This window comes from Melospiza melodia, chromosome 17, assembly GCF_035770615.1.
Source record: "Melospiza melodia melodia isolate bMelMel2 chromosome 17, bMelMel2.pri, whole genome shotgun sequence".
Taxonomy (NCBI): Eukaryota; Metazoa; Chordata; class Aves; order Passeriformes; family Passerellidae; genus Melospiza; species Melospiza melodia.
In genome coordinates, this window is record NC_086210.1 from 6,840,194 (window position 1) to 6,865,105 (window position 24,912).

A 24,912-nucleotide genomic window follows, 5' to 3' on the forward strand; every position below is an offset into this window, starting at 1 on the left:
CTCTTCTTTCCCTGTGAGGTCAGCAGTCCCCTCTCTTTCTAGATGGCTCCATGTGCATGTATGACTCCAAATGCATTCCTTGGGTCTGTGTAGATGGTTATTCTCCTCCCTTTTGCCCTTTCCAGGGCACGGGTCAGGGCAATTATCTCAGCCTTCTGCGCAGAGGTACCTGTTGGTAAGGGTCCAGACTCGATTACCTCTCTGCAGGTAGTCACCGTGAACTTTGCAATGTCGCTTTCCTGTCAGTGAACCAGGTCTCTGCATCGTCCGGAGGAGTGTCTCTTAAGTCTGGGCGGCGGGAGTAGGTAGCTTCAATGGTCTCTAGGCAATCGTGGTGTACTGCTTCTCCTTGATTCCACTGAGAAAAGAAGCTGGGTTGACAATATTAGTCACCACTATCTCTACATCGTCTTGCTCTACCATGATGGCCTGGCATTTCAGAAACCTCTGTGGTGAGAGCCAGTGGCCACTCTTTACTTCCAGTGCTGCGGACACTGTGTGGGACACTAGCACAGTCATTTTTGTCCCAGGGTAAACTTGCATGCCTCTTGAATATTCAGCATGACTGCTGCTACAGCTCTGAGGCAACCTGGCCATCCTTTGGCTGTTGCATCTAGTTGCTTAGAGAAGTAAGCAACTGCCCTTCAGTAAGGGTCCAAGTCTCGAGCTAGTATTCCCTGGGCAATTCCTTGCGTGGGAAAAATAGAAAGAATGGTTTACTTACATCTGGAAGTTTCAAAGCTGGAGCTGACATGAGGGCACTCTCTCTAGCTGGCGAAAGGCCCATGTGGTGTCTTGTGTCCACTGGAGATCTCTGTTTCCATTGGCAATAAGAGCATAGAGGGGTCTGGCGAGCAGTCCATAATTATAAACTCACAGCTGGCACTACCCTACCATGCCTAAGAGGGTTCGGAGTTCTTTCATTGTCTGGGGTTTCAGGGTTTGGCATAGGGCTTCTTTGCTTTAAAGTCTGCTGCTCCGCACTCACTTACTCCAGGTAGATTACCTTCTGTTTCACTACCTGTGCCTTTTCTTTGAGACTCTGCGTCCTTGGAGTCCTAGGAAATTCAAAAGGCTTACCGTCTAGGCTTCTCTTGCTTCTCTCGTCTGAGTGGCTACTAGAAGATCATCTACGTATTGCAACAGCCTCTTTTCCTCTTGTGGAGCTTCCTGGGACTCTGGGTCTTTGCAAGCTGTTCTCTAGTCGGAGTGGGGAATCTTGAAGCCTTCAGGCACATGGACTATGTGAGCTTGAGTTGAGAATGCAAAAATTTCTTGGCTGGCTTCGTGGATAGGGAGGCAAAAGAAGGTATCTCTTAGGCCTGAAACAGTGAACCAGGTTAGCTCAGGTGTTAAACAAGTCAGTAAGGTATATGGATTTGCTACCACAGGGTATAAATTCTGTGTTATCTTATTGACAGCCCTTAATCCAGTACTATCAGTTATTGGGCTGATTCCTTCCTTATTTTCCTTTTGAGGGTACTACACAGTTCTCACTAGTTGTGTTCTTTCCTTAAACTTGATGCTCATGGGGGAGCATCTTTCACTCTCCCTGGTACAGCAGAGGCCCATACCCTTGAAAACACTTGTTTACTTATTTTAATATCTCCTTACTAATGTCTTTCTTAATTTGAGTGTCTGTTAATGTTAAGCCTAACATCTTTATATCATTTGCTTCCAGAGTAACTTTTCTCATTTGAGAATGTTTAGCAAATTGAGCGAATTGCACAAAAGCTTTTAGGTACACATAGTACACATATTACTTTAAAGGTTTGCACAAGGATGCCTTCTCAGACTGGCTAGTTGTTCAGTTGTTCTCCACACTGCAACATAAGCATTCTCTACAGGTACTAAAGTTTTATTTAAAACTGAATATATGGCCCTTGTGTCAACAAAAATTCTTCCTTTTTGGGGAGGTCATCTTTATCCTTCCTCCCTTACTTTGGGAGGAGCCTTTAGCAAATCATATGTACTCATTTTGTGAACTGTGATTGCTTTGCATTTCAGCATGATAATCCTTGCCTGATTTCATACGTTGCTATCTTATGCTGCATGCTGAACAACATGTTTGATTTGCTTTCTCTTTGTCTTGTTTTCTCTTTTCAAGAAATCTGGGTGATTTCTTAAAACACAAAGACATTTCAGCATACAAAACTCTATCCCATTTATCTTCCTATTTTAATACAGTACTAACAGCAATGAAGTATTATAAATCTTTTTATTTTCTGAGCTGCTCTTACTGGCAGCCTTCTCCCAGTGAGCCCCTCCCAAAAGGGGCTAATTTAGGAACCTTTTTGCTCTGGTCAGTTCTCATTATTTATTTCTCCTTGCCCTATCTCGCTTCTACTCAAACTTTTTTACAGACCTTCACAGTAGTTTCTCAACTTTCTTCTTATACACACAGCTCTAGGTGGCAGGTATCAGATGTGGTTCCCACACACAAGTTCTAAGACCTTAGGTTCTGAATCCGCTTGATTAGAAACTTCTAATTTACATGTGCTCTGACACTTATTAGAACAGCAAAACCAGTGTTTTTCATAAACACCGCACTGCAATAATAACTGCACATCTAGCTTTTGCTCACAGGCCATTCCCGTGTTCCCTGGGGAGACGGGGCAGCCAGAGCTGTCCCTGTGCCCAGGGGACAGCCACTGTCACCTCACAAAGCATGCTAATCAAAAACGTGATACAGACACTATATTCTGATCAAACAAAATATCAGTCTTTTCTAGTTCTCTTCTTGCACAATCTAATTAAGCCCTGTGTCTACTTACACTTGTTTTACTGTTTTGCAAAAAGGCTGTGCTAGTCACAGCCGAAACCATGATATGCCCTCAGACACAAACACTCGCACTCTCTTTTTATCTCAAATTCACTAGAGCCAAGGCTTGAATTGCTGTGAGGGGGGGAATTCTTGGAATTCCTTTAACTCTATCATAATTAAGCATAAATCACCGTACTATAGTTCTCCTATGTAAAATGCCACTCTTGTTGCAACAAAATCTTAAAATTTCTACAAACACTACTATACAATTTGAGAATCAAATTACCACAATGCAGCGGAAGAAAATCACTACACAAAACCACTGGGAAAGGGCATATCTCTCAAAGTGCTCGCTTTTCTCAACACAACACAGCATACCATAATTCAGCATTTACTCACATCAATTTTCTTGGACACAATCAAAATCAAACATCTAAGGCAAAGGAACTCTCTGAGCTCATACTCATACTCACGGTTAAAATGTACCAGATCTACACAAATCACTACATTTAAACACGATAAATACCATCACTGACATTCTTCCACTCGCTTCTCTGCGGGGCACTTCTGTCTCTGCCCCCGGCAGCCTGCTGCAGCCGGCGCCTCAGGCCTCACTCGGCTGCTTCAAACACGGGTAGTACTGACCCTCCCGCACTGTAGATTTATTCTCTTTTATACACCATACACTTATACACTTGCACGATTAGAAACACAGTGCACCGACCACACAATGCACACATTAACCATACAGCAACACAATGTCCGGACATCACACACACACAAACAAAGCACACACGGGCTCAACAGTTCTGCTCTATCAGAACTATGAACCCCCAACCCACACATACACGGGTTCACCCGGCTCACCCCCAGAACCGCTTGCGGTCTGCTCTATCAGAAAGATGAACCCCATCTCTAATACAGCTGCTCTGTCAGCTGAACCCAGACGTCTCTGGGTGGTTTACTCCCTTGCTCTCCTTTCCCTCCCCCGGGGGCCCCTCAGTACATACTGTATCTTCCTCCGCAGGCCAGCAGGTCCTTGTCTGTCCTCGCAGGTGGCAAGTTGAGAGGAGCGGAGCCCCACCAGGAAAAAAATCCTAGGGTGCGCCTTGGAGGTCCGTCTATCCCCCCTGCCCCTGCAGGGACAGAGAAGTCCCATCTGGGGTGCCATAATGTTTTGCGGAGAAAAGAAGAAACCTCACAACTTTATAAAAGTTGTAAAGCTCGGTATGTTTATTTACGACGCGCGCCGGACGCAAGTCTCTCAACAAGGCATGCGTGCTTCTGAAGACCTCGGGTCTTCTTTTATCTCCCTTCTAAATGCATATGCATACAGTTTCACAATAAGTTCATACATATTCGTTCTGTGTGACATTTAGCACCAGTTCTTCTTTATCAAAGGAATTTCTAAGTCGGGGGCAAATCGACCTTGTGGTCTTTGTTGTTTTTCTTTCTCTGTCTCCTTGCTGTCTCGGCATGCGAGTTCTTCCTTTAGCTTTGGCCTCACAGACTTTTCACTTTTCTTAGACACTTCATTTAATTCAGAATGGATCTTTACTCTGTCTCAAGGGTCCAATGGATATGGGGGAAAATGGTGCAGAGGAGGCGGTCAGATCTCAGGTCAGCCAATAGGGAAACAAGGGTTGAGGAATACAGCAAACTAGGGCAAATGGAGGGACAGAGAGAGAACATTCTAGGGCCAAACAAACGTGGGCAATAGGAGTTGAACTAGGGTAATTAGGCCAATGGGCCAATGGGGTAACCTAACATAACATAAATCAGCATGTGTCTGCAAAGGTCAATATGAGAAGAAAGCATCTCACCCTAACCTGAAAGCCTATTCCTCTTATCTAGAACCAGTCCCCCATGTCTGGGGGATTGAGACTCTGATGGTAGGCCTCTGGGCCTCCACACGTCCTCACAGCTTGCCCAGAGCAAGTCTGGAGGGGTCTTGGTGGCAGGTTGGGCTTGGCACACACTTGAGGAGGGTGTCTGCTTTCAACAGGGAGCTTAGGAGTTTTAGAGCGCTAAAAGAAAAGAAAACTAACCCGCTTTGCCTGAGAGCAGCCAGTTGTCCAAGCTAAGCTGATGCCAGGTGAGTGAGGAGAGACAGGATGGGGTTTGGAAATGTGGAGCAAGGCTCTCCACACTGTGCCAGATCTCAAGACACAGCTTCTCAGAGCAGGCCAGAGCTCCTTTAGCAAAGTCCCTGGGACAATGTCACTCACAGAATTCTGCCAACATTTCTTCTCTAAATAGAACCATACACCCTTAAAACAGGAATGTGGATTTATTAGAAGCTCTTTGAAATATTTCTCCATAACAATAGAAAAAAACTTCCTAGTGAACTGCACTACAGTAGAGGGAAATCAAGGCAAAACCATGGTTTGTCAGGACTTGCTTGATTCTAATGAGCCCCATGGTGCATTTGGAGCTGAGCCCTTGAATCTCAAGGTCTGAGAGGAGATTGCACAAACCTTTCCAGGAGTCAAAGACAGAAGAAAACCCCAGAGTGTCTCAAAGCATGAATGGGCCCCACTGAGGTCCATCCCCAAAACATGGTCCTCATGACTCCTTGGAGGAGAGAATTGGAGGCCAGATGGCACAAAAACCTCTCAGAAGCCTCACTGAGGAAAGGAAATTCCAAAGCACCTTAAAAACCATTATTACCTCAAAGTATTAATGAGTTCCACTGAGTGTCAATACAAAGCTCTCAAGGGACTCGTTAAAGCAGATAACTGAGGCCATGATTGCACAAATCTCTCACGGAGTCTCTATCAAAAGGGAAACATCAAGTACCTTAAAATAACTGAAGTACCTTGAAGCATTAATGAGCCCCACTTAGGGTTGTTACTGACAAAGCCTCTCCATGGACTAATTACAGCAGATAATTGGAGGCCATGATTGCACAAAGCTCTCAGAGACTGCAAGGCCAAAGCAAAACCCAAAGTCCTTTGAAAAACCTGCAGTCCCTGCAGGGAGCATTCAGGAGCCACCAGGGCCATTGCTGAGCAAGGCTCCCCAGGGACTCCTTCCAGCAGATCCTTGAGGCCACTGGGATGTGAGATAGGGGGGGATGCTGAGGGCAGGACAAGGGGCTGACAGTGCCCAGCCTGGATGGGGCTGTGCCAGGAGGCCCCAGTGTCTCAGGACAAGGTGTCTCCTCACAGCCCTTGGTGGCACAGACCCTGCTGTGCCCCTGGGCAGCAAGACTTGTCTTCTCTTTGTCCCCAGCTGTCATCAGTGCCTCCAGTTCTCTGCTCTGCCTGGGGCCTGGGGATACTTTCTCTGTCATGTTCCTCAGTGAGAACCATTAAAAGTCAAAGAAACTTTGGAGTTGGATTCTGACTTGGAGTTCTGGAGAAGTTTCTTCAGCTCCCTCTCAGGGACTGATGTTCAGGGCATCAGCACAAAGCCCCAGAGGCTCATTATAGTCTTTGTGCTGTGTCTGTGCTGCTGAGCTGGGCTGGGCTCCTGGCCCAGAGGCAGCTCCTGGCAAGGACAGCACTGCAGAGAGACAGCTCTGCCCAGGAGCAGCTCCTGTGCACAGCCCAGCAGGGCTGGGGCACTGCCTGCAGCCACCCCAGGCACAGCACAGAGGCACAGAGAGTTTCAATCAGGCAGGGCTGGGAAGGGGCTGAGAAGTGCCTGGGGCAGAATCACTGCCAGCCTTGGCACAGGAACCTCTGGCTGCAGGATAATGCAGCTGCCGTTCCTGGAGTGATTTCCTACAGCTGGAACATCCCAATGCCTACAGACTCTGTGAGTACATCTCTGAGTATTTCTGGTGCAGGGGAGGTGAAATGCTCATGAAGCTCTGATATGCTGTTGGCTTCTGATCAGTCACAGAATATTTCCAAGACAAGGATGTTGATAAAAATGAGGACATTTCCTAAGACTTTGTCTTCAGATTCCTAATACTGGAGAATGACATAGAGGGGGGGATAAATATTAAAGGACGATTATGAATTTTGACAAGTCCCTGAGACATCTGAACTGTTCCTTTCAGTGATCAATAGGTTCACAGGAGATCCCTGATGTGCCTTCAGCCACTCTGCCTATGGTCAGCAGCAGCATCACCCTTGCTGGAGTCATCAGGCTCAGTCTGAGCTGTTCTTTCTCCAAGCTGCAAACAGAACCTGCCCCCAGACAGTGCCCTGCAAACAGGCAGGATTCTGTAGGGCCAGGGAGAGTGCACAGAGATTTAGGGTCTGTGAGGGCTGGAAACCCCTGCAGGAGGAAAATCTCCAGCAAGCAGAGAGAAGATCAGGCAATGAGAGAAAACAAAACCCAGCAATGCTGTGGCAGGGTGAGTTGAGAGATGTCCACAGGATCCCCTCCAGTGCAGCCCCTCCCTCTGAACAAGCCCCCTCCCTCCTGTGCCCCAGCCAAGCCTCTGCCCTCAGGGCCGGGGCTCCAAGGCGTGCAGCCCCTCCTGTGCAGGCAGAGCTGCAGCAGAGCCGTGGGGCAGCTCTGCAGCCCCGGGCCCAGTTCCCTCTGCAGAGCACAGGGCTGGGAGCAGCTGCCCGGCACTGGGGGCTCTGGAGGGGGCACCGCTGGCTCAGGGTGATGCTGTCTCCAGTGCCTGGCTCTGGGCAATGCTGTCAGTGCAGCCAGGAAAGGAGCTGCATCTCCCTTCATCCAATGCCAGCATAAGGACACTTGGAAGTCCCTCTGAGATTTCAGTCCAAGCCGGGAGCTTCAACCCAGCATGCAAACCTGTCCTAGAACATCTCTCAGTGATAAGATCCATGGGGAAAGGCAGAGGTGTGACACTGAAAATGCTGCTGGGTTGGTGAAATGAGCAATGTGAGTCCTTGGCTACAAATGTGGAGCTGGGCTGTGATGGATCCATCTGCGCTCAGCAGTGCCTGGGGGGTTTTTAAGAGAAACGTGGGACTGTGAATATTCTCCACCTGAGAAAAGTGAAAGCCCAGAGGAACTGCAAACAGAATGAAGTGACAGATCATCTGCCCCCAGTCTCCACTCATTATCTTGCCTCAGGGAAATCACTCTGTTCTACCAGAGGGCAGCAGAAATGCTGAGGGTTTCTGATATCCAAGAATACCAGGAAGTACATGGAAAGAGCTTAAAAAGAAAACATCAGAACTCTTCAACACAAGAGCATGTCTCTGTGTGTTACAAAGGAGGGTGTATGGGAAATTGCTTTGATTTTGGTTACTGGTATCTCCTCTAACCCTTCACTGTCCCTTTCTCCATGAACAGGTGCCCAAGTGCAGCTACAGCAAATGTCCAACAGCAGCTCCATCATCCACTTCTTCCTGCTGCCATTGGCAGACACGCGGCAGCTGCAGCTCCTGCACTTCTGCCTCTTGCTGGGCATCTCCCTGGCTGCCCTCCTGGGCAACGGCCTCATCATCAGCACCGTAGCCTGTGGCCACCACCTGCACATGCCCATGTTCTTCTGCCTGCTCAACCTGGCCCTCACTGACCTGGGCTCCATCTGCACCACTGTCCCCAAAGCCATGCACAATTCCCTCTGGGACACCAGGACCATCTCCTACTCAGGATGTGCTGCTCAGCTCTTTTTCTTTTTGTTCTTTATCACAGCAGAGCTTTCATTTCTGACCCTCATGTGGTCCGACAGCTCTGTGTCCATCTGCCAAGCCCTGCACCACAGGACCCTCTGCCCCCTGGCAGAGCTTGTGCCCACATGGCAGCAGCTGCCTGGGCCAATGCCTTTCTCAATGCTCTCATGCACACGGCCAATACATTTTCCCTGCCCTATGTCATGGCAATGCCCTGGGCCAGTTCTTGTGTGAAATCCCCCAGATCCTCAAGCTCTCCTGCTCACACTCCAGCCTCAGGGAACTTGGGCTCATCATGCTTAGTCTTTGGTATTTGGTTGTTTTGTGTTCATTGTTTTCTCCTATGTGCAGATCTTTAGGGCCCTGCTGAGGATCCCCTCAGAGCAGGGACAGCACAAAGCCTTTTCCACCTGCCTCCCTCCCCTGGCTGTACCTCTGTTTATCAGTACTGCAGTATTTGCCTGCTGTTGCAGGCTCCCAGCCAGGTAATAATTAGCATTGACTCCATGATTGCAGAAGGCTGATCCATCGCTTTATTCTACTACATTACATCATATCATACTGTACTTATTAAGAAACTCATCCCCTTTCAGACAGTCCAATACAGCTTTGATCTAATTGATCAATCAATCCAAACACCATGCAGTGGCCAGGCAGAGCTGTCAGCAAAGGAAGGGCCCAGCCAGGTGGGGCAGCCGGGGGATGCCGACAGCCTGCAGGGACAGAGGCGCAGGGCAGGGACACCGTGGGACAGCCTGGGCTGCACAGGGCACAGGGATGGGCAGCAGCTGCAAGACAGCCCTGCCAGAGCCAACTTGGGCAGCACTTTGGCCATGGCTGCTGGCCCTGGGGCCAGGAGGAGACAAGTGACCCTTGCAGGCCTGGGGCCTCATTGCCTCCTTGTCCCTGCTCAGCAGCCTGGCAGGGGCTGCCCCATGCTCCTGCCCCTGGCATTGCACATCCCCACATGCCAGTGCCCATCCCGGGAAGAGCCCTGAGGAAGCAGGGAGGGACAGGATCTGCCTGGCCAGGGGCTGGGGCTCAGGCCTTGGCCCTTTGCATTCCTCAAACACATCCAGGTGTGCTCAGCACCAGAGACACCTTTGCCTTGTTTGTCCCCACCTGCCTCCAGTGTTCTGCTCTAGCTGGAACCTGGGGATACTTCCTCAGTTGCGTCCCTCACAGGGATCTATTTTAAGTCCAAGAAACTTCAGTGTTTCAATAGAACTGAGTTCTTGAGGGTTCGGTGACATCACTGAGGCGGTTGTGACATCACAGAGCAGGATATGAGACTATATGGATATGAGGATATGAGGATATGAGAGCAGAGTCTGCCATCATAGAGGGTGGCTCTGTGGCATCAGAGTGGGTTGTGACATCACCCAGTGGCTGTGTTACATCATAGAGCAGGCTGTGACATCAGAGAACAGATTGTGAAATCACAGGGTGACTTTGTGTCATTGGTCTTCTGTGATGTCACAGCACTTCTGTATGACATCACAAGGTGACACAGAGTTGGCTCTGTGACAAAGCAGGAGGCTGTGTGACATCACAGATATGGCTGTGCGACATCACAGGGACAATGTGACATCACAGGACTGTGTGACATCACAGGTGCAGTGTGACATCACAGAGATGGTTGTGTGACATCACATGGTCTGTGTGACATCACAGGGGCTGTGTGAGGTCCCTGGGGAGGTCACTCTGCCCCAGCCCCCCTCACAGCTCTCCCCAGAGCAGTCCAACCCTACTTGTGCACAGCAGGATTCCCCGTCCCTCTGGGTCCCCCCGCCCCCGGCTCCACAGCCTCCCCCAGAGGATGTTCCACGAGATCGACCCCAGAGCCTGACACGGAGATGGGGGGCTGGGCCCTGGGGGTGGCACAGGGGGACAGGGACCCCCCGGCAGCGTCCCCGCGTCCCCCAGGGCCAGAGCCTGGGCCAGGGCTCCTTCACCCTGTTACGAACAAGGGCTTGAGAGCGCTGAAAAAATCCCCAGCAAGGGAGCAGCAAAAACCAGAGTTAATATTAAGGGACAGCAGCACAGAGTTCCTTGGCAAGAGTCACTCTGCTCCTGACTGGGCACTTCAGGCACACCAGGGAAACAAAGCAACAACAAAACCAAACAGAGTCCAGGTAATCAAACCAGAAATGAACTGAGAACTGTCCCTGTGTGTGTGACACAAAGACAGTGAGGGCAAGGATAAAAGGAATACAGCCTAAAAGCTTAACAGAGCTCAAACTTAACAGGACTTAACTTGTACCTTAATGTTAACTGATACCTTCAAGTTCACAATTTAGCAAAAGAGCAGAGTGTAACAGCATTTAACCTAATTTAACCTATGACTTTGCAATTTAACAGAGGAAAAACACTTTACAATATTTAACTTAGCTTATAACTTATATTAAAGGTAACAACTTAGTTACTAAGAACTACTCTTAGCAGCATTTAAATTCACTTACAGCTTGTGATTTAACCTTACCTACAAGCCTGAGTGGCTCAGTTATCCAAGGCACTCAAACCCCTCAGAGAGCAGCATTTCTGCCACATTTCCCCAGCACAGGCACTCCTGTGTGCACACAGACACAAAGAGTCAGGGCAAGGCGCCTGTGAGCAACTCCCCTGAGGGCAGGCAATGCTCCCTGAGAATGCTTTGGCATCTCCCCAGCGGGCAAAGGATTGAGCCTGGAGGAGTGGGGGGATCAGCCCACGCTCTGTCCTTGTTCAGGATCCCCGAGTGCAGCAAACAGGGGAGTTCCCAGCTGGGAGAGGCCCCACTCAGAGGGAGTCGCTGGCCCAGGAGAGCTCCAAGGGCTCCTTTTGGAGCAGGGCCCCAAGAGAGGGGCTTCAGTCCCAGCAATGGTTCATCCTGGCCGCACTTGGCACCAACAGCTTTCTTTGGCAGGGTGAGAACAGGGATGTTGTGCCACTGAGGGAACAGAAACAGTTCCCAGGGCTGCTGCTAAAGGAACCAGGAGCTGGTTGGGCAGCAGCAGTGCCTGGAGCAGACAGTGTTTGTGATGAGCTGCAGAGGAATCGAGCCCAGCAGCTGTTGGCCAAGGCCGAGGCACAAGGGGAATTTCTCAGCTGGCAGGGTGGCCTCAGAAGGGGAAGGGGGGATAATTCACCCTGTCAGTGAGCTCCCAGTCACTCCCAGTATTTCCACATCCGTGCTCCAAGTGCTGCTCCCAGCCCTGATCAGTGGGGATGGGAATGTCCCGCTCCCTTGCTGGGGCAGGGTCACACGTGAGCCAGGTGTGCAGGGCAGGACCTTGTCCTGACCCCAAGCACTGTCCCAGCTGCAGGATCTGCTTCCCATCGGCCTCTTCCTCCTGCAGCCCCAGCCCAGCTCGGTGCTGAACAAAGGGGCTGGGCTGGGGCCATCCCCCAGCAGGGGCTGCTCACCCCCTCTGCCCCCTCCCCAAATTCTCTCTGGGGCAGCAGAGCTGGGGCAGCCCTGTGGGGAGGGACAAGGGGATGACACCGGCATGCAGGGGTCACACACGGCCCCTGGGGATCCCCCCTCACTCCCACAGTGCCAGGAACACAAACCCCTCCATGGAGCCCCTGTCCCCCAGCAGCACCTTGTGCGCAGGGTCTGGGGGCAGCTCTGGGGGTCTGGGGGTCACGACTGCCCTAAAACCCCCTCCCAGCCCCAGAGCCACTCCAGCTCCATCAAACCAGCCCCCAGATTCCTGCTGTCCCCCACACCCCGAACCACTCTGTGCAATAGAAATGGCCCTAAGATCCATCAAAACTCTTTCCCACCTCTGCCAAGACCCACCCAAGTTCTCTCCAAGCCACACAGCCCTTCCAGAACTCCCAAAACTCTCCCATAGACCCCTCTAGAGCCCCCTTAACCCCTTCCCAGCACCACAAATGGAGCCAAGAGCCACCAGAACCCCTTCCAATCCTCTCAGGATCCCCTAAATTCCTTCCCAGCCCCCCGTGGCACTGACCAGGAGAGGCTTGTGGACAGGAACATCCACAGGTGAGAGCAGCTCAGGCACTTCAGCAGCGTTTTAGGCACTTCCATCCCTTTGGGCTCTTCCCAGAGGCTTAAAGATGTTAGAGGGAGGACTGCAGAGGGGGATGAGGGATGCCAAGAGTGGGATTTTGGGGACTGGCTGTTCCTCCTGCCTGACTCCATCTCTAGAATTCACCAGGTGTTTGATGTCCATAAAAACCTCCAGACCACCAGGATTCAGCCACCCTCAAAAAACCCCAAACCACCAAAATTCAGCAAAAAAACACCCACCAAGGAGTTCCCCTCTCTGGTCTCCCTACTTTGCAGTTCAGGGGCTCCCTCCTGTCTGGGCTCCTGCAGCCCCAGTGTGTATTGGTGTCCCCTCTCTCTGGGCTGCTGGGGCAATCCCAGAGGTTCCTTCCCTGGGCTCCCCAGGTGAGTCAGAGGGGCCCAGGGGTGCTGCCTGTGCAGGGTCCTCATTTCAGCACCCAGGGTACCCAAGGGTGAAAAACGCCAATCACTTGTTTTTAAAATTTTAAAAGTTTAATAGTAATAAAATGGTTATAAAAATAGTAATATAATTAGAGCATTAGTAATTTGGACAATTAGGATTTAGGACAATATGAGACAACAAAAGCAAAGAGTAACAGACGTCAAGGTACCTTTTTCTGGGCAGCATAAGCCCAAAAATGGACACACATTAACCGAGGATTAACCCTTAAAAATAATAACCTGTTGCATATTCACACACCTCATACATGATGCATAAATTCCATTCAAACACAGGATTCTGTCTGGTCAGTGTCAGCTTCTCCCTCTGAATCCTGACAGCATCTTCAAGCCTGAGAGAGGCAGGAAGCAGTTAGTTTCCCCTGAGGTGAGAGCAATAAATTCTCTTTCTCTGAAAGATTTAGGTGTCCTGTGGCTGCCATCTTGCTGTGAGTACCTCATTCCTTTCTTTAAAAAATACCTCACATACACAGTTTCTATTTTAACATTATGTTATAACCTAAACTATATTTAACACAATTAAAAATCAATTAAAAAATCAATACAGCATAACATCCTAACATAACACATAATATTCGTTTTAATATTTGCAAAGAGCCAATCATAAAATATGCATTCTTCACACCATGGGTGTCCCTTGTCCATGGTGCCACCATCTCCAGGCTCCTGGGCTCCCCCTTATCGGGGCGTCTGACACCGCAGGCTGCAGAGGCTCCCCCAGCTCCGGGGCCCCCTCTCCGCTGTGCCAGCCCCCAGCCTGCCGGGCCCGGGCCATCCCCCCGTGGCTGCGGGCTGGTGCTGCAGCGCCTGCCCCGGGCAGCCCGACTCTCCCCCAGGGAGGGTCCCCCGCACCCCCGGCCCAGCGCTGGTGCTCTGCCGGCACCAAACACCGGGACCCCCAAAATTCTGCCAGGCCGGAGCCGCCAAGGGGCGCCCGGCCCTTGGCCTGCTATAGATTGCAGTATTGGCTTTGTGCAAATGTTAACATGGATTTTATATGGGTGCTGTTAAAATAACTTTCTATATGGGTGCTGTTAAAAAAACTGTTATAAAGATACAGTTTTTATTTCTGTTGTTAATTACCAGCTATCAGCACTCATCCTCTGAAGGCAGTGTGGGCAGCGGCCAAAACTGAAGATGATAAGAAAGGACCAAAACCACAACCAAGGAATACACATGCCCTAAAAAGGTGGAACTGAGGAGGACCCATGCTAAACAGCTCTTGGAATACGGAAACTTCTTTGGGAAAAAAGTTTACTATGCATAAGTGTCACAGACATCTTTTATGGAAAATCCTTTCCTTAGGATTTTTCCTCCTGAAGAGCTGAGAGGCCTCAGGAACAAAATGTAAACATTGATTATCTGCTGCTGTGGAACACAACAGGTGGATCTGTGATTGGTCTCATGTGGATGTTTCTAATTAATGGCCAATCACAGTCAGCTGGCTCGGACAGAGAGTCCGAGCCACAAACCTTTGTTATCATTCCTTCTTTTGCTATTCTTAGCTAGCCTTCTGATGAAATCCTTTCTTCTGTTCTTTTAGTATAGTTTTAATATAATATATGTCATAAAATAATAAATCAAGCCTTCTGAAACATGGAGTCAGATCCTTGTCTCTTCCCTCATCCTTGGACCCCTGTGAACACAGTCACAGTCAGACTAAACAGCAAGCTGCAGACTGAACTCACAGATGCACATTTCACCTCAATCCAAATGGATTTCTCCTCTGGAAAATTCCACCTCTGCCTCAGAGCCCTCTCCCCAGGCTGCGCCCCAGCCTGGCCTGAGCACTCGATGCCAGTAGTGGGAAAAGCTGCACTGCCAGAGGGATCGGGGGCGGGCCGGGCCTCAGAGCAATTCTAGAGCTAAAGCGTGAAAGACATCAGAGCCGCTCAGATAATACATGCCAGCGCTCATCCCGGGCCCGGCCACCGCCTCCTCCTCCTCCTGCTGCTGCTGGGGCCCTCCCAGCCCGGAGCCGCCGTTTCCAGCGCCCAGGGCCGCTCTCTGTGGCTGCAGCCCGGCCCTGCCACAGCAGCCCTTGGCCCGGCGCTGGAGCCGGTGCCGCTGTTGGCAGCAAAACCCACCCCGGGCAGAGCCGCCCCGGCCCGGCTCTTCCCGCGGCCTCGGCTCGGCCCCGCCGCCCACATCGCCCTCAGCGCCCTCAGCCCTCCGCCGCCTCGCCGGGCCCTGGGCCTCAGCGCCCTTCGGGGACCGCGCTCGGAGCAGCGACCGCTCGGGGCACCGCGGATCGGCCCAGCCCTGCACCGGCCCCGATCGGGTACCGCGGATCTGCCCGGCCATGCTCGGCCCCGCTCGGGCACGGCGGATCTGCCCGGCCCCCCCAGCCCCGCTCGGGCACCGCGGATCCGCCCAGCCCTGCACCAGCCCCGGGCCCGGCCCGCACCACGCACCCGCTGCCGCCGCCGCCGCTCCGCTGCCAGGGACACGCGGCCGGAACGGGCAGGGCCGGGCTGGCAATGGGACCCGCCCGCAGCCGCCTCCGCCTGCCCCGGCACCAATCAGCGTCGTCCACCCAACGCAATGGGCATTTTGAATAACGCGCGGTTTCTGATTGGCTTTTGGCAGATATTCAAACGAATACTTTGTGTGTTACGTTAGAAAGTGATGCTGTATTAGTTTTCTTAAGTAGTGTGTTAAATCTAGTTGTAGATTGTAACAAAGCGTTAAAATAGAAACTATGCTATGTAAGATACTTTTTTTTTTAAAAGAAAGGACGCACACCAGTCAGCAGCCAAAGGACACCTCAATCTTTCAGAGAAAGAGAATTTATTGCTCTCTTATCAGAAGAAACGAACTTCTTCCCGCCTCACTCGGGAAGAAGCCGTCAGGATTCAAAGGAAGAAGCTGACACTGACCAGACAGAATCCTGTGTTTGAATGGAATTTATGCATCATGTATGAGGTGTGTGAATATGCAACAGGTTATGGTTTTTTAAGGGTTAATCCCTTGTTAACGTGTGTCCTTTATCAGGCTTATTTTGCCCAGAAAAAGGTACCCGGACATGCATAACTCTTTGCTTCTATTGTCTCTTATTGTCCTAATCCAAATTGTCCAAATTATTATTACTCTAATTATATTGCTATTTTTATAACCATTTTATTATCATTCAACTTTTTGAAAATTTAAAAACACGTGATTAGCGTTTTTCACACTTTTTAACACCAATTCGTACATTAAAAGCAGGCATAGCTTTATTTTGTCGCTGGGATCACCCAGCCCCAGCTCTTTCACTCCCCAGCTGGTACCTGTGTCACAGGTGAGCCGGGAGATGATGCTGCCCTCAGGAGCTGGGGCCCAGCACCCAGGTGCAGGTGAGGTGCAGCAGTTCTTTTCAGGGATTCTGAAGGTGAAGGAAAAGGAAGTTTATTTTCTGACTAACATTTATAGGTTTTTAAAAGTGACCATGGATTGGAGGCTGAAAGTGCCATCTCTCAATGACACTGGACAAACCAACAGTTTAATAAATTTCTTTTCTTCTATAAAAGAATGCAAAACAAATCTCAGGAGCTCATTCCTTCCAGAAAGATTATTGATACTGCTCTAGAAGGCACCTGGGAACAGCATCTCAATCCTGCCCATGTTTTCCCAAAATCGCTCCCTGCAGCAGGAACAGCTGGGTGCAGTTGTCACTGCAGATGTTCAGGCACCCAAAGCAGCTGCAGCTGTTTGTGAGCAGCAGAGCAGATATTCCCTGTGCCACCACCTTTCCATAGGGATACAGAAGCTCTGGTTCTGGGGTATGTGATCCTGGCTGCTGAACTCCAGGGAAATCCACATTGCTCATTGGAAAACCCACCTGAACTTTTCTTTTAAATGTGATGGAGAAATGTCTCTGCATCCAGGGGCTACTGTGGTGCTAAATCACCTGAGGAGTGTTGGGGTGTGCAGGAACCCTACAAGTAAGGGATCAATAATCCCTGGACAGAAGCTGGGTAGCTCAGGATCAATAATCCCTGAACAGGAGTTGGGCTGCTCAGGATCAATAATCCTGGACAGGAGCTGGGTAGCTCAGGATCAATAATCCTGGACAGAAGTTGGGTTGCTTGGGATCAATAATCCCCACACAGAAGTTGGGCTGCTCAATCATCTGAGGAGTACTGAGGTGTGCAGGAACCCTACAGGCAAGGGATCAATAATCATTGGAGAGAAACTGGGGTGCTTGGGATCAATAATCCCTGGACAGAAGCTGGGCAGCTCAGGATAAATAATCCCTGGACCGATAATGGGCTGTTTAGAAGAAATAATGCCTGGACAGAAGCTGGGCTGCTCAGTTTTAATATAATATATGTCATAAAATAATAAATCAAGCCTCCTGAAACACGGAGTCAGATTTTCATCTCTTCCCTCATCCTTGGACCCCTGAGAACACAGTCACATAGCTCCCTCTCAAATACGTCTGCATGCAATTTCACAACAAGTTCATACATATTCATTCTACTGATTTCCTGTTACATTTCCTGTGAATTTTTCTTTATCAGAAAGAATTCCTGGGGTCATTTTGACCCTGCTTTCCACAGCAGCCTCTCTCTCTGTTTCAGAGTTCAAGGGCCCCCCCTTTATCTCTGTCTTGGGCTGCAGCAGTTTCTTAGAGCACAGGCTTTTGTCAGAACAGGCAGTCAGGCTGTCACAGACATCTCTCCTGAAAAATCCTTTCCTTAGGATTTTTCCTCCTGAGAGGCTGAGAGGCCTCAGGAACAAAATGTAAACATTGACATTATTTACTGCTGTGGAATGCAACAGGTGGATCTGTGATTGGTCTCATGTGGTTGTTTCTAATTAATGGCCAATCACAGTCAGCTGGCTCAGACTCTCTGTCCGAGCCACAAACCTTTGTTATCATTCCTTCCTATTCTATTCTTAGCTAGCCTTCTGATGAAATCCTTTCTTCTGTTCTTTTAGTATAGTTTTAATGTAATATATATCATACCATAATAAATCAAGCCTTCTGAAACATGGAGTCAGATGTTCATCTCTTCCCCAACCCAAGAACCCCTGTGAACACAGTCACCGTGAAGTTCTACCTGTTTGTTATTGTAATCACCAGTCGTTTTAGTTAATCGCTTCTTTTGTATCGGGATGGCCCTGCCTGAGGCTAAATTGATGGCCCTTCTCTCCAAACAGTGAGAGGACGGGATATGGGGGGGGGGGGGGGGGGGGCATCAGAGAAAATGCAAAATAACCTCGGGACCAGCATGCCATGGGAAGCAACCCCACCAAACTTACTGAAAAAAACCCCAAAACAACGAGCCAATACAGAATTAAGAGATCAGAGTGATGTCTGGAGGTGAGGAACAAAGTACCGAGCCTGCAGAGATGCTGAGAACCTTTGTTGCCTCTCACCCTGAGCAAAGACCTCAGCTGCCAGGCTGTCACAGCCCAGCTCTGTGATGGCTCAGCGGGGATGGACAGAGGGGTCAGGGGTGTTATAAATAAAAAAATCTGCCAATTTTTTGGGCAAAAAAGGGTTGCAGAGTGAACCAGTTATACCAGTTGCTGCCAAGGTGAAGTGTCACAGACATCTTTTCATGAAAAATCCTTTCCTCGGGATTTTTTCTCCTGAGAAGCTTAGAGGCCTCAGGAACAAAATGTAAACATTGATTATCTGCTGCTGTGGGATGCAACAGGTGCATCTGTGATTGGTCTCATGTGGATGTTTCTAATTAATGGCCAATCACAGTCAGCTGGCTCAGACTCTGTCCTAGCCACAAACCCTTGTTATCATTCTTTCCTATTCTATTCTTAGCTAGCCTTCTGATGAAACCTTGTCTTCTATCCTTTCAGTATAGTTTTAATGTAATATATATCATAAAATAAAAAATCAAGTCTTCTGAAACATGGAGTCAGATCCTCATCTCTTCCCTCATCCAAGAACCCCTGTGAACACCGTCACAGGTGGGACCCCCAGCTCTGCCCTTTAGTGGACAAAGCTGCACTTTCCTCCTCCTCCGAGTCACCCTGGGAGCAGTTTCGGACCCATCGAGCTTCCCAACCTTGAGCTGATCACTTTTAATAAAGGCATTAAAAAGGAGAAAAAGTCTCCTGCCCTGTTTATTTCACCCGGTGTCACCCACCTACCCAGCCCCAGGGGCCACACAGCGCCTGAGGCGTCCTCCTCCTGTGCCACCAGGTCGGTGACATGGCCCGTGAAGTAGGGGGCGGCCACCTCACCGGTGGGGACACAGCATCAGCATCACCACGATGGGTGGTGACCCCTGAATTGAGGGAAGAGGACTGGAAATTGTATCCTGACCACTGCCAAAATTGTGTGTTGAACCCCAAAATCAGATCCTGATTTCCCAAACTGGGTGCTCAAAACCTCTAAATTGGGTCCTGACCCCTCAAATTGGTTTCTGACCTCGCTCAAATCAGATTCTGCCTCCCCCAAATTGGGTCCTGACCCCTCAAATTGGCCTTGCAACCCCCCACGGCATCCTGTCCCCCTCCAGTTATGTCCAAAAAGCCTCAAAATCAGATCCCAAAGCCTCTCAAAGGGGTCCTGTTATGTCCAAATCGGATCCCAAAGCCTCTCAAAGGGGTCCTGCTATGTTCAAATCCTCCAAATCAGATCCCAAAGCCCCTCAAAGGGGTTCTGCCATATCCAAACCCACAAATCGGATCCCAAATCCCCTCAAAGGGGTCCTGTTATGTCCAAACCCACAAATCGGATCCCAAAGCCCCTCAAAGGGGTCCTGCGCCTCCGGTCGGGGTCCCCCCGTACCGAGAGCAGAAGCCGACATCAGCTCCCCACCAGCGTCCATCGCCCGCCCTCGGGCCCCAGCAGGGCCAGGAACCGGCGAATGGGGGGAGACAGTATCGGGGACACGGGGACCGGTGGGTTCTGCTGTGTCCGGTGGGTCTCGGTCTGTCCTTCGGGCTCCCGGTCCTGCTCCCGGTTCTTCTCGCCGGTGGTTCCGGGCAGTCCCGGGGGCCCGTGCGGGCCCCGGTGCTGCTCGCAGCGTGTCCCGGTCCGGACCGTGTCGCCCTCGGACGGTCCCAGTGTGCTCCCGATGCCGGCCCAGTCCCTTCCCGGCAGCCGCCGCCGTTTCCCGGAACGCGCGCGCGGGAATCCTCGCCTGACACGCCCACGCCTGAAATGGCGTCTGTGATAGGTCAAAGCGGAGGTGACATCATCGGTTGCCAGGCAGAGGGGGCTGGAGTGGGTTTGAGAGGCGAAGGAGGCGGTGCCCTGAGGGGGCGGGGCCCGGGCAGGAGGAGGCGGGGTCTGGGCGGGGATGGGGGCGGAGCAGGGCGGGGAGAGGGCGGGGCAGAGCGGGATGGGCGGGGGCTCGAAAGCGAAACCTTGACGGAGCTTTTGGGAGCTGGACTGGGAGCACTGGTGTGAACTGGTGAGTGCCCCAAGCTGGACTGGAGACATTGATGTGGACTGGGGAGCTGAGAGGGCTGAACTGGGAGCACCGTAGTCTGGACTGGGAGCACTGGTGCGGACTGGGGAGTGCCTTGTCTGGACTGTGGAGAGTCCCAGGCTCGACTGGGAGCACTGCTGGGGACTGGTGAGTGCCCTAAGCTGGACTGGAAACATTGATATGGACTAGAGAATGCCCCAGGCTGGACTAGGAAGTGCCCCAGGCTGAACTGGGAGCACTGGTGTGGTCTGGTGAGTGTCTTGTCTGGACTGGAGAGTGCGCCAGGCTGAACTGGGAGCACTGGTGTGGACTGGCAAGTTCCCCGAACTGGACTGGGACCACTGGTGTGGACTGGAGAGTGCCCCAGGCTGAATTTGGAGCACTGGTGTGGACTGCTGAGCTCAGGGGTCTGAAGTGGGAGCACTGGTGTGGACTGCTGAGCTCAGGGGGCCAGACTAGTAGCACCGTAGTCTGGACTGGGAGAACTGGTGTGGACAGGGGAGCGCCCCAGGCTGGACTCAGGAGCGCCCCAGGGTGGACTGGGAGCACTGGTGTGGACTGGTGAGTGCCCCAAGCTGGACTGGGAAGTGCCCCAGGCTGAACTGGGAGCACTGGTGTGGACTGCTGAGCTCAGCGGGCCAGACTGGGAGCACTGTAGTCTAGACTGAGAGCACTGGTGTGCACAGGGGAGCGCCCCAGTCCTAACTGGTTTTAACTGGTGTCTCCACAGGTTGTTGCTCATTCCCCGGGAACCCCACAGAGAGCACTGTCCGTACTGGTCCCACCATGGCGCTGCCACCCGCCGCTCTCCTGCCCAGTGTGCTGCTGGTGTGCTGACGCCCTGGCACTGGTGTTACTGGTGCCGCTGGTGCCGCTGCTGGCGCCGCTGGGCGTGCTGGGCGTGTGGCTCGAGGCTGCCCTGCGCTTGCCCATCCTGGCCGCGGCCACCCGGCTGCCAGCCCCTCGCCGTCCTTCCGGAGCCACCGCGGCCGCCGTCACGGCCACCGCCACCCCCGCGGTGTTCGGAACCTTCCGGAGCCTCCTGGGGCCGCTCGGGGCCGGCCCGGGGCTGTTGGCGGCCGCAGCGCCCGCCTGGCTCGGGGTCACCCACGCTGCTGCCGTGCTGGCCTGGGCCGCGCCCCCAGCCCCCGGCAGCGTCCCTGAGACCCCCGGAGGCGTCCCCAAGGCTCCCAGCAGCGTCCGGCGCGCTCTGGCACTGACCTGGGAGCAGAGGAACGTCCTTGGAGCTGCTGTCCTCTGCCTCATGCTGGCTGTCGTTGGTGGGTGACTGTCTTGGTTTAGGGCAAATCTGGGAGAAAACCTCCAAAAGGGGCCCCTCCAGAAAGCAAACCCACACAACCCGTCCCCAAACCAGTTCAGGAAAGATTCCTCAGAGAGAAGTGGGAAGAACCTGTTTATTTAACAGGCAAAGCACACAAAATGAACAATACCAGATGACAACATTCTTTCACCACTCTGAAAAAGATGACAAATTCAGAAAGTCTCTCTTGGGGGTGGTCGCTCTGTTGTCAGTCCCTCTGGTCCTGGGGCAGCTGCTGCAGCCACAAGGTGCAAACTCTCGGTGTTCCCAGGTCCTGGTCTGGAGCAGGCTCAAGTAGGTCCAAAAAAGGGAAAGGAGAAACAGTCCAGGGAAAAATTCGGACTGCTTAGCTAAACTAAATAATGAGCAGAAACAAAAGCAAGAGCGAAGCAGGAGCAAAGCAGAAGCAAGAGAAAAGCAAAAAGCCAAGCAAAAAGCAAAAGCAGCACCATCTGTGTCTGTGTCCCGCCAGCCGTGGGGGAGCGGCTGATAGCAAAACCAAAGCAAAACTTTCACTCTTCAGAGCCAGTCTTGAAAGCACAGAACATGATATCCAGCATAAACAGAACACACAGATGGGGATACAAACATCCTAACGTCACCTTAGGACGTTGACATGTGGTGACAGGCGTTGACATCCCCAATTTGGGCTCTGCAGCCCCAAATTGGGAACCCCCCAATCTGGGATACCCCACCAAATTGGATGCTGGTGCCTTAAAATTGGGTGTTGAGCTCCTAAATAGGTGATGACCACCCTAAAATAGAGTGGTGACCCTCCTAAATTGTGAGTTGACCCCTTCAGTTGGGTGCTGACCCTGCAAAAATGGGGTGCTCACTTTCCAAATTGGGTTCTGACCCTGCAAACTTGACTGTTGGTCCCCCAAAATTGGGTGCTGACCATCAAACTAATGGTCTGATGCCCAAATATGGATGTTGACCTCTAAGACCTGGGATCTTAAGGTCCTGATCTCCTATGTTTAGGTTCTGATCCATAAAATTGTGTGCTGAACCCCCCCAAAATTGGTACTGACACTTTAAATTGGGTGTAAAATCCCTAAATTTTTTCACGAAACCCCCCAAATTGGGTCCTGACTTCTCTAAATTGTCTCCTGCCCAAATCGTGTCCCGCCTTTCCAAAATTAGATCCCCGCTCCCCAGACTGGATCCTGCCCCCCACAAATCAGGGTCCCCCTGTGTCAGTGGTCTCACCCGTGGTGATGCAGCCTCGGTGACACCCAGGGGAGATGGCGGGGCCGTACACCACCGGGAAGGTGCTGGATGCCATCGGGAGTGGGGACGGAGTCACCGCTGGAGCTGTCGGGATGGTGGCGGCTGCTGGAGCCACAAGGTGGGTTGGAGCATTCCCAGGGCCTGTCCCCATGTCCCCAACGTCCCCGATGTCACCGTGTCCCTGTGTCCCCACAGTGTGCTGTTTTCTGGCTGCCGGGGGTCTCTCTTCATGCTGTTGATGGCGCGTCTCCGTCAGAGCCTGAGCCTGCGGCTTTTTTCCCACCTGGTGCACCAAGACCTGGACTTCTTCCAGGGAACACCAGCAGGTAATGGGGTACGGCCCAGCCCCATCCCCCCCGACCCATCCCACCTGTTCCATCCCATCCCAGCTAGTCTGTCACCCCAGTCCCATCCCCACCATCCCATCCCATCCCGTCCCGTCCCGTCCCGTCCCGTCCCATCCCATCCCATCCCATCCCATCCCATCCCATCCCATCCCATCCCATCCCATCCCATCCCATCCCATCCCATTTCCACCATCCCATTCCCACCATCCCATCCCATTGATCCCATCCCATCCCATCCCATCCCATCCCATCCCATCCCATCCCATCCCATCCCATCCCATCCCATCCCATCCCATCCCATCCCATCCCATCCCATCTGTCTGTTATCCCATCCCACGACTCCATCCCCATCATTCCCATTCCCACCATCCCATCCAATTCCATCCTATGCCATCTTCCTGGCTTCATTCTACTCCAGTGTTCCATCCTGTCCCCATCCCACTTTCCCATTCTAGCCACTGTTCTGTCCCCATTATTCTCACTCCCGTGCCTCCACCCTGTTGCATATCCCCAGCTGCCTCCCACCATCCCATCACCCCATCCCACCATTTCCTTTCCCACCATCCCATTTCCCCTGTCCTGCCCCATTCCACCCTGACCATCTCCACAGCCATTCCCATCATCCCATCCCACTGCTCCCCATTACATCATTCCCATCCCAAATGGGATCATCCATGATGGGATCATGGTCTCACCCACCACAATCCCAACCTCTTTTCCCACCCTGCAGCTGAGCTCCTGGCTCAGTTTTCCATGGAAGTGCCACGGGTGTGCAGGGCAGCACCGAGTGGAGCCAACCAGCTGCTGCGGAGCCTGGTGATGGCCCTGGTGGTGGGGGGGTTCATGGTAGGACTGGCACCGGAGCTGGCACTGCTGGCACTGCTGGAGGTGCCCCTTGGAATCGCCACCCGCCGCATCCAGAGCACCCGCAAACAGGTCAGGAGTAGGAGGGAAAGAGTGGGAGGGGACTGAAGAAAGGTGGGAATGGTGGAGCTGGGATGGAGGCTAGGGGAATGGGATGGTGGGGATGGGATGGTGGGGATGGGATGGGATGGGATGGGATGGGATGGAGAATGGAAAGGAGGATGATGGAGGTGGAAATGGTGGGATGAAAGGGGATGAAGACAAGGGGAATGGGATGATGGGGATGGGATGGAGAATGGAAAGGAGGATGATAAATGGTGGGATGAAAGGGGATAAAGACCAGGGGAGTGAGATGGTGGGAGTGCTGACATGAGGATAGAACAAAATGGTCGAGATGGGACTGGTGTGGATGAGAAGAGAAGGATGAGATAAGGTGGTGGGTATGGGATGAGACAGTGGGGATGGGGATGGTGGGATTAGGAGAATGGATGGGAATGGTGAGGGTGAGAGAGAAGGGCGTGGGATGGCGGGAATGCAATAGTGGGGATGCAGTGGGTGTGGTGGGATGGGATGTGGATGGTGGGCCCGGAAGGTGATCTGGGAAAGTTGGAGATCCCCTGTTGCTGCCACAGGCCCTTCAGCGATCCATGCTGGAAGCATCCGCCCGCACAGCCACAGGGGTGCAGGAATCTGTTGCCGCCATTGAGACCATCCGAACCTTTTCGGCAGAGGAGGAGGAGGAGGAGCAGCACAGATGTAACCTGGCCAAGGAGCTGAGGCTGAAGGAGCAGATAGAGCTGGAGCTGGCAATCTTCGTCCTTGACTACAGGGTCAGGGGGGACTGGGAATGGGAACAGCAGAGAATGGGGATGCCAGGATCAGGGATGAGGACACTGGGAATGAGAACACTGGGACCAGAAATGGGAAACCAGCGGCTAAGATGGGGGCACTCAGAGTACAATGGGGACACCA

General features: G+C 52.0%; 1 non-coding gene and 1 pseudogene across 1 annotated transcript; one reads left to right on the forward strand and one right to left on the reverse strand.

The window, feature by feature from the left end:
• Nucleotides 1-14,632: 14,632 nt before the first annotated feature.
• Nucleotides 14,633-14,715, reverse strand: LOC134426096 (small nucleolar RNA SNORD45). Its single transcript, XR_010029873.1, has one exon. It is a non-coding gene; the product is annotated as a small nucleolar RNA SNORD45 (small nucleolar RNA).
• A 6,249-nt stretch (nucleotides 14,716-20,964) lies between these two features.
• The window catches only part of LOC134425966 (antigen peptide transporter 2-like), a 31,855-nt pseudogene continuing 27,907 nt past the window's right edge, over nucleotides 20,965-24,912 (forward strand).